We start from the raw sequence: 11,714 nt of genomic DNA on the forward strand, positions 1-11,714 counted from the left end.
GATTCCCTTAGGGATGTTTTACTTCCTTACGCTATCATTTATTTTACAATTCTGAAATTTTGCCAAGTCTCTCAGGACTCCTGTGTCCTCTAGACAGGCTGGGGGTATAGTGTATCATGAGAAGCTAGTGCCTGGGGAAACATACAGAAGATAAGTAAGAAGAAGATTAACACACAGTGTAAGCACTGTAATTTCTCTCTCAAAGGCAACTCTGCTGTGGAAGACCTTACTGCGAAGGAACAACCCCCATTCACCCAAATCCCCAGCTACCGCACTGGGGTACCATTTGTGATACTGTAAACGATTCTCCTTGCCTCTCAGCAGCTTGGCCTTTAGAGTCCTCCATCATTTGTGCTATCTTCTACCTAACCTGCCACCAAGTCTTTGTCCCAGATCTTCTCTCACCACCTCAATATTCGAGGCAAACCAGTAAACACACTGTCTCCTGGTTAAATTCTACACTTTTCTTATTCTGTACCCTGTTCTGTCTGAAAATCCCTTCTTCTAAGTTTACTTATCCAAATTCTTGCCCATTTTCTGTGGTTCAGCACAAAGGCTACCTCATCCAAGAAGCCCCTTGCTTGAATAATGCATAAAAACCAAGAAAGAAATTACAAGCATGAGGAAGGAATTCTGTGAGAAGAGGCATGTACTCTGGGGCTCTCCATCAGACAAAGGAACCTCAGTGCTAACAGACGTGGTCTAGCAACCTGGGTAGCTGTACACGACAATAAAACAGGCACTAGCTTCTCATGACACACTGTTCCCCCAGCCTGTCTAGAGGACACAGGAGTCCTGAGCTTTATGAAGCTACATAGACAATTTTGTGCCTCTCCTACATCTCCTTTATAGGCCAGTGAATATTTTACCGAACTTCTTTGAGGGCCAGCTGCTAATGCAATCTTTAAGGAATTGTTCTTGGCTAAAAGGAATGTCACTGACTGAAAGTATCTGGGATTGCATTCCCCTCACTCCCAGGGTGGCCCATAGCCAGTGACTAATTGTACAGTCATTTAAAAACAGCAACAACAAAAATATCCCATCATCACAAGGTAGGACATCTCTGCCATGCCATTCGTGCTCTGGCGATCCCTGTGGGATGAGACTGAAGCTATCCTGTGGCAGAGCCCTCATCTTTATCTGGCTGCTCCCCATACTGGTCCTGCTTCTCTCTTGTCCTTACAGATTTTTCCCAGAGGTCACTCCTAAGTCATTTGCATAAGGACTTGTATTTAAGGGCTGCTTTTAGAGAATTCGTCATAAGACAGAGTCTCAGTACATTCACAGCAATGAGGACTGTATGTTTTATTATACACACTGAAAAATTTTGTAAAAAAGTATAAACATCTCCTATACACTAATGATGAACTAGCAGAAAGAGAAATCAGGAAAAAAAGTCCATTCACAATTGCATCAAAAAGAAGAAAATACCTAGGAATAAACCTAACCAAGGAAGTGAAAGACCTATACCCTGAAAACTACAAGACACTCTTAAGAGAAATTAAAGAGGACACTAACACATGAAAACTCATCCCATGCTCTTGGCTAGGAAGAATTAATATTGTCAAAATGGCCATCCTGCCTAAAGCAATCTACAGACTCAGTGCAATGCCTATCAAAATAACAGCATTATTCAACGAACTGGAACAAATAGTTTTAAAATTCATATGGAACCATAAAAGACCCTGAATAGCCAAAGCAATCCTGAGAAGGAAGAAAAAAGCAGGGGGGATCTCGCTTCCCAACTTCAAGCTCTACTACAAAGCCAGTAATCAAGACAATTTGGTACTGGTACAAGAACAGAGCCACAGACCAGTGGAACAGAATACAGAGTCCAGATATTAACCCAAACATATATGGTCAACTAACATATGATAAAGGAGCCATGGACATATAATGGGGAAATGACAGCCTCTTCAACAGCTGGTGTTGGCAAAACTGGACAGTTACATGCAAGAGAATGAAACTGGATCATTGTCTAACCCCATACACAAAAGTAAATTCTAAATGGATCAAAGACCTGAATGTAAGTCATGAAACCATAAAACTCTTAGAAAAAAACATAGGCAAAAATCTCTTGGACATAAACATGAGCGACTTCTTCATGAACATATCTCCCTGGGCAAAGGAAACAAAAGCAAAAATGAACAAGTGCAACTATATCAAGCTAAAAAGCTTCTGTACAGCAAAGGACACCATCAATAGAACAAAAAAGCATCCTACAGTATGGGAGAACATATTCATAAATGACAGATCCGATAAAGGGTTGACATCCAAAATATATAAAGAGCTAATGCACCTCAACAAACAAAAAGCAAATAATCCAATCAAAAAATGGGCAGAGAAGCTGAAGACACTTCTCCAAAGAAGAAGTTCAGATGGCCAACAGACATATGAAAAGATGCTCGACATCGTTTGTCATCAGAGAAATGCAAATTAAAACCACAATGAGATATCACCTCACACCAGTAAGGATCACCACCATCCAAAAGACAAACAACAACAGTTGGCGAGGTTGTGGAGAAAGGGGAACCCTCCTAGACTGCTGGTGGGAATGTAAACTAGTTCAACCATTGTGGAAAGTAGTATGGAGGTTCCTCAAAAAACTCAAAATAGAAATACCATTTGACCCAGGAATTCCACTTCTAGGAATTTACCATAAGAATGCAGCAGCCCAGGTGGAGCCAAGATGGCAGCATGAGTAGGACAGTGGGAATCTCCTCCCAAAAACATATATATTTTTGAAAATACAACAAATACAACTATCCCTAAAAGAGAGACCAGAAGACACAGGACAACAGCCAGACTACATCCATACCTGCGAGAACCCAGCGGCTGGTGAAAGGGGTAAGATACAAGCCACAGCCCAGCAAGACCCGAGGCCCCTCCCCCCAGCTCCTGGCAGGAGGAAAGGAGTCGGAGCGGGGAGGGAGAGGGAGCCCAGGACTGCTGAACACCCAGCCCTAGCCATCCGCCCCAGAGCGCAGACACACAGTGCATGCGTGGGGTGCTGGAAACTAGGGAAGCAGGACAGTAAGACCTGTGAGCGGGTCCCGCAGCTGGCACCCCTGGGACAAAGAAAAGTGAGTGCTTTTTGAAAGTCTTAAAGGGACAGGGACCCCACAACTGGACAGAAGCATCCCGGGTCACAGTCCAGCAGCTGGAAATTCCAGGGAACTCTGGGCACACTAACCCCCTGGGCAACAGCTCTGAGACCCCTCACAGGGGTAAACAGCCAAACAGCCCTACATCCACTACCCCTCTGGGGCCCCACCATAGCAGAGCAGCAGCATGAGGCTGGCCACGCCCACAGCAAGAGAGCTTCCTCCATACTGGCAGGGCAAGATACAGAGACCCAGTCTACACACAATTGACCAACACAAGCCACTAGGGGTCGCAGTTGTCCCAGTAAAGAAAGGCCAGGAGCAAGTGGAAAAGGTCTTGGCTCTCCCAGCTGACAGACGAGTCAATAGCATACCACTGCACCTATCAACATGAAAAGGCAAAAACATTTGATCCAGACAAGACTAACTCAGACATCTTCGACATCTTCTACATCTTCCCCTGAGAAGGAACCTGGGGAGATAGATTTAATCAATATTCCTGAAAAAGAATTCAAAACAAAAGTCATAACCATGCTGATGGAATTGCAGAGAAATATGCAAGAACTAAGGAGGGAGAAAACAGAAATAAAACAATCTCTGGAAGGACTTCAAAGCAGAATGGACGAGATGCAAGAGACCATTAATGGACTAGAAAACAGAGAACAGGAATGCAGAGAAGCTGATGCAGAGAGAGATAAAAGGATCTCCAGGAATGAAAGAATATTAAGAGAACTGTGTGACCAATCAAAACAGAACAATATTCACATTGCAGGGGTACCAGAAGAAGAAGAGAGAGAAAAAGGGATAGAAAGTGTCTTTTAAGAAATAATTGCTGAAAATTTCCCCAAACTAGGGGAGGAAATGGCCTCTCAGACCACAGAGGTACACAGAACTCCCATGACAAGGGATCCAAGGAGGGCAACACCAAGACACATAATAATTAAAATGGCAAAGATCAAAGACAAGGACAGAGTATTAAAGGCAGCCAGAGAGAGAAAAAAAAGGTCACCTACAAAGGAAAACCCATCAGGCTATCATCAGACTTCTCAACAGAAACCTTACAGGCCAGAAGAGAATGGCATGATATACTTAATGCAATGAAACAGAAGGGCCTCAAACCAAGAATAGTGTATCCAGCACGATTATCATTTAAATATGAAGGAGGGATTAAACAATTCCCAGACAAGCAAAAGTTGAGGGAATTTGCCTCCCACAAATCACCTCTACAGGGCATCTTACAGGGACTGCTCTAGATGGGAGCACTCCTAAAAAGAGTACAGAACAAAACACCCAACATATGAAGAATGGAGGAGAAGGAATAAGAAGGGAGAGAAATAAAGAATCATCAGACCGTGTTTATAATAGCTCAATAAGCGAGTTAAGTTAGACAGTAAGATAGTAAAGAAGTTAACCTTGAACCTTTGGTAACCACAAACTTAAAGCCTGCAATGGCAATAAGTACATAACTTTCAGTAATCACCCTAAATGTAAATGGACTGAATGCACCAATCAAAAGACACAGAGTATTAGAATGGATAAAAAAGCAAGACCCATCCATCCGCTGCTTACAAGAGACTCACCTCAAACCCAAAGACATGCACAGACTTAAAGTCAAGGGATGGAAAAAGATATTTCATCCAAACAACAGCAAGAAAAAAGCAGGTGTTGCAATACTAGTATCAGACAAAATAGACTTCAAAACAAAGAAAGTAACAAGAGATAAAGAAGGACATTACATAATGATAAAGGGCTCAGTCCAACAAGAGTATATAACCATTATAAATATATATGCACCCAATACAGGAGCACCAACATATGTGAAACAAATACTAACAGAATTAAAGGAGGAAATAGAATGCAATGCATTCATTTTGGGAGACTTCAACACACCACTCACTCCAAAGGACATATCCACCAGACAGAAAATAAGTAAGGACACAGAGGCACTGAACAACACACTAGAACAGATGGACCTAATAGACATCTATAGAACTCTACACCCAAAAGCAACAGGATACACATTCTTCTCAAGTGCACATGGAACAATATCCAGAATAGACCACATACTGGGCCACAAAAAGAGCCTCAGTAAATTCTAAAAGATTGAAATCCTACCAACCAACTTTTCAGACCACAAAGGCATAAAACTAGAAATAAATTGTACAAAGAAAGCAAAAAGGCTCACAAACACATGGAGGCTTAACAACATGCTCCTAAATAATCAATGGATCGATGACCAAATTAAAATGGAGATCCAGCAATATATGGAAACAAATGACAACAACAACACAAAGCCCCAACTACTGTGGGACACAGCAAAAGCAGTCTTAAGAGGAAAGTATATAACAAGTCAGGCATATTTAAAGAAGGAAGAACAAACCCAAATGAATGGTCTAATGTCACAATTATCGAAATTGGAAAAAGAAGAACAAATGAGACCTAAGGTCAGCAGAAGGAGGGACATAATAAAGATCAGAGAATAAATAAATAAAATTGAGAAGAAAAAACAATAGCAAAAATCAATGAAACCGAGAGCTGGTTCTTCAAGAAAATAAACAAAATAGATAAGCCTCTAGCCAGACTTATTAAGAGGAAAAGAGAGTCAACACACATCAACAGAATCAGAAATGAGAAAGAATGCAGCAGCCCAATTTGAAAAGACATGTGCATCCCTATGTTTATTGCAGCACTATTCACAATAGCCAAGAAATGGAAGCAACCTAAATGTCCATCAGTAGATTAATGGATAAAGAAGAGGTGGTACATATACACAATGTAATATTACTCAGCCATAAGAAGAAAACAAATCTTACCATTTGCAACAACATGGATGGAGCTAGAGGGTATTATACTCAGGGAAATAAGCCAGGTGGAGAAAGACAAGTATCAAATGATTTCACTCATCTGTAGAGTATAAGAACAAAGCAAAAACAGAAGGAAAAAAACAGCAGCAGACTCACAGAACCCAAGAATGGACTAACAGTTACCAAAGGGAAAGGGACTGGGGAGGATGGATGGGAAGGGAGGGATAAGGGGTGGGGGGAAGAAAAGAGGTATTACGATTAGCATGTGTAATGTGTTGGGGGGCACAGGTAGGGCTGTGCAACACAGAGAAGACAAGTAGTGATTCTACAACATCTTACTATGCTGATGGACAATGACTGCAATGGGGTATGTGGGGGAACTTGGTGATGGGGGGAGTCTAGTAAACAGAAAGTTCCTCATGTAAGTGTAGATTAATGATACCAGAATAAAAATTAAAAAAGAAAAGTATAAACATCAGGTTCTGATTGCTGCCTCAGATTCCTTCTCCCTGGGGAACAAGTTACAACCTTTAACCATCATTGTTAGTCGTATCATCATACAGACTGAATTTCTCTCGATGGGGTCTGTGTTGCAGTATCAAGAACACTTTTATTTCTCCTTTTAAGGGAATGTTTTTTACCTGATAGGTACTGTGAAATACGTAATTCACTAGCTACATAGTGAGTTACCTACATAGTCACCAGTGGCTTAAAGGAAAATCTGTTGTTTCCACATTGCCATGTACACTGGACGTCATGGTAAACACGATTTATTGCACAGTTACTAAAGGAATGATCAGTTATACTTTCAAGGCTTCATATTCTGACTCTATCACTTGCTACATAACCTTGTACAGGTTACATAACATCCTCAGTTTATTCATCTATAAAATAATAGTGAAAGTAATATTATTTTAAGGAAAACAAAATATACTATATATACATGCTAGATACATTTATATATGCACACACACTAAATACACTGTGTATATATATACACACACTAAATTATAAGCATAGACTACATATATATTGTTATAAGCATCTTATATATAAAATTCTTAATATTATGCTTATAATTTAGTAAGTATGTAATAATGTTTTTAGCTATTACTCAAGTCTTACTATCAAACCTTTCATGTTCTTTTTTTTATTATACTCACTGGTGTTTTTTTGTTATTCTAATGTTTTGTATTGTTTTTTCTTTGACTTGAAAGCCATTTTAAATGAATTTTTAGAAACAATGTAATATAAAAAGAAGAGACATTAATTAAAGGAAGTTGGCTGGTGTTTACACTAAAAATAATTTTTTAAATGCGGAAAGACTTATCATTGCATGCAAATATGCATTGATGCTTGAATATCTTTATTTATAATCACTTCCTATTTCTGAATTAAAGAAAGTGAAACCATCAGACTTATAAGTTCTTTAACATAGCGTTTTCATCACAGGCTCATGTTGGTAGCAGCTACATTGCCACATGGACTCCCTCGTGGGCGGGAACCACACGTCAGTGGCAGGTTCATTTTACTGGGCTTAACTGACAACCAGATCCTTCGAGTCCTCCTTGGCATGGTCATCCTGTGCATCTACCTGCTGACCACATCTGGCAACCTCAGCACAGTCATTCTCATCAGAATCTTCTCAGCTCCACCATCCTATGTATTTTTTCTGAGCCTCCTGGCCTTTGTTGACATGGGCTATTCATCCTCCGTCACACCCAGTATGCTGGGAAACTTCTGTGTTCATGTGCCATCCAGCTGGGCTCAGCCATTCTCTTGGGACAGACAAGTGCTTCCTTCTGGCTGCCATGGCCTATGATGGCTTCATGGCAATTGGCAACCTGCTGTGTCACTCAGCCACAGTGCCCACATGCGTCTGTGCGCAGTCCCTCATCGAGGCTTCTGTAGGCAGGGTTCTCAGTGTTTGCTCTTCTTCTCTTGGAATCTATTCTTTCCTCTTTTGTGGACCACATGGCGTCAATCATTTTTTCTGTGACTTTGCTCCTTTAGTTGAACTCTCCTGTTCTGATACCGGTCTCCCCGCGGGTGATGAACGTGCGGGTGGCAGGCAGCGGCTGTGCAGGCTCCACTGGAAAGGTAGCATCTGAGCAGGACACAGGAGGTGAGGACACTTCTGTCGAATAAGGCGTCACCTTTGTGCTTTTGTGCAAGTCTGATCTTCCACTCGCATGCATGTAATTTACCTGTGAGGCAAAGGCAGGCTTGGAGATTTTAATCAGTCCCATGATGAGCACAACTAAACAAATGCCAAAAATGTTAGATGTGTCTTACCTAACACATTAGAGCTTATGGGATAATAAGGAATTGCTTCACCAGAAACTGAGAACTCAGAGAAGTAAACCTAACACTCAAAAATGCTTTTGCCATGAGAGAATTTGACAAGCCACAAGGAAGTGTTCTCGAGGGATGAGAGAGACATAAATCAAAGTGTAGGACATGTCAGGTGAGGATTCTGGTTGCTGTGCCTTACACAGACCCTCAGGAGAAGGGGAAACCTGAAGTGACCACATCTTGCACAGATGTGCAGCCGTCAAGATCTAGAGAATCTGAAGACTTATACTTGGATATAAGATGGTCAAGGACAGGTGGTAACTCGGAGTGAACTGAATAAACAAACAAATAACCTAAGCCTCATTTATTCCTGTCGATAATTATTCAAATATAACAACAAGCACACCGTGAAAAACAATGACCAGCACAAAGGAAACAAGATAGTAGATACGGGAGCTAGTGCAAACAGCAGACCACAGAGGCAGAGCCACCAGGACTTAAAATGTAGGAATTAAAAGACACAGACTATAATAGTACTTTCTTTAAAAAGAGAAAAGATGACTTGAAAATGTATATAGTCATAGAGAACCGAAAATAATGACTAAATAGTCTGTAAAACAATCATACTGAGCTCTGACACTGAAAAATGCGCAATGTCAGCCGTTCTACCAGGCCCTTCTCTTTGACCAGCGTAATCCTCACAGGTGTTCCCAACGCATCCCAAGTAACAGCACAGGCAGAGGAGCCATCCTTCCCGAGAAGCCTCATGACCGTGATTACTCGAGTCACAAAAACAAGCTCGCAAATGGATTAAAGACCTAAATATAAGACCTGAAACCATAAATGTCCCAAGAGAAAACATAGGCAGTAAATTCCTGAACGCTAGCATCAGAAATTTTTTTCTGGATATGTCTGCCTAGGCAAGGGAAACAAAAGCAAAAATAAACAAGTGGGACAACATCAAACTAAAACCTTCTGCAACAACAAAGGAAACCATCAACAAAATGAAAAGGCAGCCTATTGAATGAGAGAGTATATTTGCAAATGATGTATCCCAAGGACCTAATACCCAAGAAATGTGAAGAATGGTTACAACTCAGTAGCAAGAAAAAAAACAAATAATCCAATTTAAAAATGGGCAGAGGACCTGAATAGATATTTCCCCCAAGAAAACATACAGTTGACCAAGAGTTATATGACAAGATGCTCCACATCTCTAATCAGCAGGGAAATGCAAATCAAAACCATAATGAGATTTCACCTCCCACCAGTCAGAATGCAGCCACTCTTATAATACTGCCAGATGTAGGTTCAGGTTCCCTGCAAGCATTGTTCCCAGTTGTCAGAATCACTGCAGTCAGGGAAGCAGAAGAGCACAAAGAATATGTTTCATGTATTTTCTTCCCAGTCCAGATGCATTTTATAATTAAAGCATCATTTTTGTTATGACCAATGTTGTATGTTACACAGCTAACATTCCATTTTTATTGGATTTGGGAGAAATAGAGAGTTCACAAAGGTCAATTTTGTTGTGGAGAAGTCCAAGGATTTTGTTAACCTTTTACCATAAAAAGGATGATCTATATCATCTGGGATTTTAACACCATGTTGTCTCTCTACAGAATTCTGAACAAATGCACTGTTAGGATTCTGTCCTGGATCATAGGCAGAATACAAGGGCCCTGTGTAGTACTGAGAAGTGGGCCTCTGACCTGTATACATACATACAGCCATAAAGAGTTCTCAGAGAAATATTAAACGCCTCTGGGTTTTATAGAACAGGTGCTACCTCTGGTTTTTCTTTGGCAAAGCTGTCAAGTCCTTTGCCAAAACTGCATACCTAAACACCAGTGAGCCTATGCTGAGAATATAATTTTATTTTTTTGGTTGGACTTGATGGTTTTTATAAGGATTATCTGTCATTTCTACATAAATATTATTGTCACATGTTAACCCCAGCAGGTAAAAAAAAAATTAATAACTAAGGAAAAGTCTAAAACTCAGCTCTCGGCTAAACCAAGTTAACAATTTGACTTTTTCATAATGGATTATAACACCACTTTCTTAAGAAGTATGATGTGCATTATAAGCTGTAGGAAGCAATTCCTGACTGTAATTTGGATGTATATGAAGGAATGAAGTACACTAGAAATGAAAGATATGGGTGTATAACATGTGTGTGTGTGCTAATTGGTAATTTTCTATGCAGCAATAGAAAAATAACATAAGAACCAAAAAGAAGGCACAAAAAAATGAGATATATCATGCTCTGGGTTGAATAGCTCAACGTAATAAAGATGTCAATTCTACTGATATTATTCTCTAACACTCACATAATTCTGCATAAAATTCCAACTGGATTTTTTTACAAAATGTACAGATTAACTCTAAAATTCATATGGAAGCAGGGACTTCTGGATAAAGATTGTGAATTATATACAAGCATCCAATATTACTCCCTCTCAAAACCCCACTAAAATGCCAAAAAGGGAATTAAAAAAATTTTTATTTCCCTTTATTTATTGAAGCATACTTGCATATAGTAAAATGCATAAATCTTAGGTACAGAGTTTGAGGGGTTCTGACAAATGTATACATGCATGTAATCCACACACTAATCAAACTGAAGAACAATGCCATCACATGAGAAAGAGCCAATATATTCTACCTCAAGTTTGGGGATTTAAAAAAAACCTATTCTGAAGTATAATAAACTTCAGAATAATAAACACATCCACTTAAAGTGTACAATTTGATCTCATTTACATATATTATTCAGTCATGAATCCACAATCACAATCAAGCAAAAAGCATTTCAATTACCTCCCAAGATTCCTTCTGCCCCTTTAACAGTGCAGTTTTCTCTCTACTCCTGGCCACAGGCAATTACTAATTTGCTTTTTGACAACATAGTTTTCTTTTTCTGTAAATTTATAAAATGGGAACCATACAATATGTACACTATTTCATCTGACTTCTTTCCTTCAGCTTAATTAGTTTAAAGATTCATTGATAATGTGTGTATCAACACTTCTTTTTCTTTTTATTAGAAAGTGGTATTTCCTTATATAGATGTACCACTTTTTAAAATCCACTCTCCAGTTAGTGGGTATTATTTCTAGTTTCAGGCTATTGTGAATGAAGCCACTATGAACATTTGAGTCATTTCCATGTGGGTATATTTTTCCATTTGTCTTAGGTAAGTACTAAGAAGTGGGATTGCTAGGAGATACAGTGTTTATTTTTAAGAATTTTCAAACAGGTTTTCTAAAGTGATTGTGTTGTTTTATATTCCCACTTGCAATGTTGACAGTTCCAAATGCTTCAAACTCTTGCCAACATTTGTTATTATTAGTCTTTAAATTTAGTCATTGAATGGGTTAGTCTACTGGTATGTATTTATGCTTTTAATTTGCATTTTGAGATAATCCCATTTATCAATCTTTAATTTATGCATTGTGCTTTGGTGCTAAGAACTCTTCACCTACTCCTAGTCCTGAATAGTTCTGTG

This window comes from Manis pentadactyla, chromosome 9, assembly GCF_030020395.1.
Source record: "Manis pentadactyla isolate mManPen7 chromosome 9, mManPen7.hap1, whole genome shotgun sequence".
Classification (NCBI taxonomy): domain Eukaryota; kingdom Metazoa; phylum Chordata; class Mammalia; order Pholidota; family Manidae; genus Manis; species Manis pentadactyla.